Source organism: Puma concolor, chromosome A3 (genome assembly GCF_028749965.1).
Source record: "Puma concolor isolate L17-30 chromosome A3, mPumCon1.1.hap2, whole genome shotgun sequence".
In the NCBI taxonomy this organism is placed as follows: domain Eukaryota; kingdom Metazoa; phylum Chordata; class Mammalia; order Carnivora; family Felidae; genus Puma; species Puma concolor.
In genome coordinates, this window is record NC_141669.1 from 134,016,129 (window position 1) to 134,020,609 (window position 4,481).

At 43.2% G+C, this 4,481-nt stretch overlaps 1 long non-coding RNA gene across 1 annotated transcript; it reads left to right on the plus strand.

Annotated features, from left to right (window-relative positions):
- Window positions 1–1,771: 1,771 nt before the first annotated feature.
- On the plus strand, window positions 1,772–4,164 carry LOC147582826 (uncharacterized). Its single transcript, XR_015248797.1, has 2 exons — window positions 1,772–1,949; window positions 3,655–4,164. It is a non-coding gene; the product is annotated as an uncharacterized LOC147582826 (long non-coding RNA).
- The last annotated feature ends 317 nt before the right edge of the window (window positions 4,165–4,481 follow it).

Sequence of the window (4,481 nt, forward strand, 5' to 3'; positions counted from 1 at the left end):
GACTCAATGTGGGAGAATCCCTTTTGCTGAGACAATCCCTAATGGCCACTTTTTAAGTCTCCTTACTTGTTTTATTACTCAAGGGGACTTCCGATTTCTCCAGTCTAAGCACAGCGGATCTGAACAACAAAAATACCTATTATTGGGGCGCCTGGGTGGCTCAGTCGGTTGAGCCTCCTTCGGTTCAGGTCATGATCTCACAGTTCATGAGTTTGAACCCCGCCTCGGGCTCTGTGCTAACAGCTCGGAGCCTGGAGCCTTCTTCAGATTCTGTGTCTCGCTCTCTCTCTGCCCTCTCCTCCTGGTTCTCTCTCTCTCTCTCTCTCTCAAAAGTAAACATCAAAAACAATTTAAAAAATGCCCATTGTTGGGTTTTCCTGCTGTCGTCAATATGGATTTTTAGATCTTAGAGTTCAAAGAGATTTTCTGGATCATGTCATGAGAACCGGATCACGTAGACACAATATCAGTAGATTGTTGCTTCACGAGGAACAGAACTCTACCATCTGGTCTTTTGCTTGTGTTCATCATGGGTCCATCCAAAAACCCCCACGTAGAATTCAGAGCTTCTAGTCTCTATGCTTAGGCATGGATTGAATGGGACTTAGATCAGGGTTAGATCACAATGGGACTTAGATCAGGGTTTCTGAATATCGTATCTGAGACAGATTCTGATTCATTGAGGGGGTGCTCTCAGGAGAAAACTACAAGGATATGAAGGAAGCAGAATAGGGCAGAAGGAAAAGGGGAAATAAGATGTGGTTTTAGATGCTGTCTTTCCCCAGTCTGACCCCACAGGGAACTCTGGAAGCATACACAGTTCCACAAAGCATCCCAGCTTGAGGAAGGAGGACTGGGCTTTTATGCCACTTAACACCAGTCATTGGCAGTGGGCCGTCCCAGAGGGAAGGAGGTGACCTGTCAGGTTATTTCCAGGTGAATTGGTTCCTATCAGGCCCAGGGAAGATCTCTTGAGAAGGGTGGAGCAATGGGCTGTGAGCACTCAACCGTCCTAGTAACTAGGAGATGGGAGCACCAGTCTGGTAAAGGGGATCCAAGCAGGGAATCGGCAGTGTCTTTTATACAACCGTAACACCTTGCCTTTGTTGTTCTTGTTTTGTTTTTCCTGGCATCAGCCATCCTGGGCTGTGAGGCCAGCCATGTTTCCAAAGCCGTTTTCCCTTCAGAGTGAACAGTTACCAATTTGTAACTGATTCGTTTTAATTCGCTGCTAAACTAGCTCAGTCTGAACTTGCAACATCAAGAATCTCCCAACAAAAGGCATAATTACCGAGGTTGACAATGTCATTGATGACTTACTGTCTGTGGGGTTACCGGTCATGATTCCCTGAAGTGGCACATTGTGTTTGTCAGCTAAGAGAACATTTAAAACAGCAAGGCAGAGTTTCCCGTTAGGGAACCAAACATTGTTTTAAAGTTTCATGCTTCAATTGAGTTCCTCCCTGCCAGCCCTTGGGGGAAATGCACGTGCTCCGAAAAGTACTTAGAAAGCAAACCAATGGCAAGAACTCTGAATGGTGTACAATTAGGTGTAATGCTTAGACCCAAACTTTCAATTCAACTGTGAAAGGCCAATTTAAGGATGCCTCACTTGGCATCGAAATTAGAAAGTCACTCAATCTTCCAATCTTCTTGAGATAAGTAGGGCAGCCACTGTTGATAAACTGTGGAACTCAAAGAATACGGATTCTAAAACAACAGACTCAACTGTTGCCATGGCTACCATTTAATGCCTGTTTCTGTACGATTTAGACACTGTCCTGAGAAGATGATATATCTCACTTAATAAGAAAGAACCCCTGTGAAGCGTATATTATTATTCTTGTTTTATAGATGAGTCGGCTGAGCGCAAAGCATTCCTATTACGCGCACGTTGCTGTATGTATAGTGGACAGTTCTGCTCCCCTGCAGCTAACTCTGAAATGAAGGTAAGATCCCAGCTGTGAAAAATGAGGCAATGAAGACTTAACAGCATTTTAAACCAACAAGGAATAAAAAGAATTTTGATCTAATAAAACCACGGACAAAAATTTATTTTTAAAAAAATTATGAGCTCCCGCAATACAGGTATGTGATTAAGTCGTGTAGATTTAAGAAGACTTCCCTGAGATAAAGAGCAAGAGAAAATATTCTAGGCAGGGGGAGCAGGTGCAAATACTCTGTGGCCAAAGAGAGCATGCTCCACATGGCTGGCTGGAGTAAGTGAGGGCTGACCTGGAGGGAGTCACAGCAGAAAGGTAGGCAGGCTCCAGACCAGGCAGGACGTGTTGCCATATTAAGGGGATTTTCCTTATCATTATGAGCCACTGAAGCGGTGGGAGAAGCATGAATTTCCTGTAACGTGAAACTAAGGGCAGGGGTGCATACTTGCCTGACATTCGTTTGGTTTTTAAAAGAGCCTTCTGGTTGTAGAATGAATAGTGCATTCGAAGGAGGAAAACGTGAAAATACCAATCAACATTTATTGCAGGGGGAACCTGGGTGGCTTAGTCAGCTGAGCGTCTGACTTTAGCTTAGGTCATGATTTCATTGCTTGTGAGTTGGAGCCCTGCACCAGGCTCTCTGCTTTCAGCACAGAGCCCACTTTAATTCCTGTTTTCCTCTCTCTCTGCCTCTCCCCAGCTTGTGCTTTCTCTCTGTCTCAAAAATAAATAAAAACATCAAACAAGTTTCTTAAAAAAAATTCCAGAAATATTTTGCCAACAAACTGACAGGAATTGGTATGGATTGAATGGGGGGAGGTACCACAAAGGAGATGCTAAAATGTATTCCTGGCTGCTGACATACAGCTATGAGAAGAGTTGTGTCATTCACTGAGGATAGAAACATTGCATGCTTCTCAAACCCCAGTCAAGTTTGTTGAGAAGACCATGGGTTTAGCCCTGGATGTGTTGAATTTGAGGTGCTTTTGGGAAAAAAAAAAAAACAAACAGGAGAGGACAAGCAGATAAATAACAAATCCAGAGTAGAACTGTAGGGGTGCCTGGGTGGCTCAGCGAGTTAAGCGTCCGACTCTCAATTTCGGCTCAGGTCATGATCTCACGGTTCATGAGATTGAGCCCCAGTGGGGTCCATGATGATGGTGTGGAGCCTGCTTGGAATTCTCTCTCTCTTCCTCTCCCTCTGCCTCTCCCTTGCTAATGTCCTCTCTCAGTGTCTGTCTCTTTCTCTCTCTTTCAGAATAAATAAATAAAGTTAAAAAAATAGAACTCTAGACTAGAGATGGTTATTTTATCATGAGTATGGATGACATTTCCCTGCAAGTATTGTGAAGTGAAAGAAAAAGACACAGAAACTGGCCTTACTGCTCCGATATGTAATGAGTGGGTAGATAAGCCTTAGCAGATCATAAAATTTGTGGAATGGAAAATTAATTAATGATTGGAATACATGATAAACTGAGTTTGTAGTTGGGGCAGGATCAGCATCTGGCAAAATTATCACACACAGGCTGTTTCTCTTTAACTTCTCTCCTGGAAAAGATCACCAAAGTGAGAGAGCACAAGAATTTGTTTTATTCCAAAAGCAAAGGAATTATGTTGAAGAGCAAACAAAATTATTTGCCTTCTTTTTGTTCTCTTTTAAAACTTCTTTTTTCCCCATGCTCGTGCTGAAACACAAATTCTCATCAAGCCTCAGTACCAGCCCGTCAACCTCACATCGGAGGACACTGTGTCTTATGATGACCAACCTCTGACCAATCGCTGCCCAAGAAGCCCAGGACACAGCTGAAGAGCGTAATTGAAAACTCTAACTACAGGATGGCTCCAGGGTTAACTATTAACACGGAAGAACTAAGGAGTGAGCTTACTAAATTCTCTTTGACTGAGAGCAGGCAAGCAAGCATCTGGACAAACGTCACCTGAAATACACAGCAGCCCGAGGCTGCCTGAAAAAGAGAAGAAATCCAAGAACAAAACTACCAAGAGCATCTCTGGCTTAACTTAGTGATTGTGATTAATCCATCACCAGAAACCTTTTCCAGGTATGAGCTGTCTTTCTGCGGCTGTCCTTGAGTAACCTTGCCTCTGTCTCACCCTATCAGCTGAGACACATCAGCTTCTGGAGATTCCTCTCCTGCTCGTTTACTTTTTTCATTGCAAATAAACAAAGTGGCAAAGTTGCAATTCACTGAAAATAATACTTGGCAGATTAAATCTATTGCACATTTGCTTTCTTCCAGATAAGCTTGAGAATATGGTGCTTTTTTATTATTTTATTTTTTTGAATAAACATGACTAAAAGCTGGAATTTCCTCAGCAGAGGCTAAAGTGTATGGATGGAAATCCTAGGTCAGGGGAGGAAAACCAGTGTTGTCTGGTTGGCCAGCCAGTTCAGCCATATTCCACCTTATGGGATGGCTTCCACGATGTGTACTCATGTCCATTTGTCCCTCTGGATGACTCTTTAGCCTTTATTATTAACCCTGCTGTGTCCCTCAGGAGGCTAATTGGTATGGA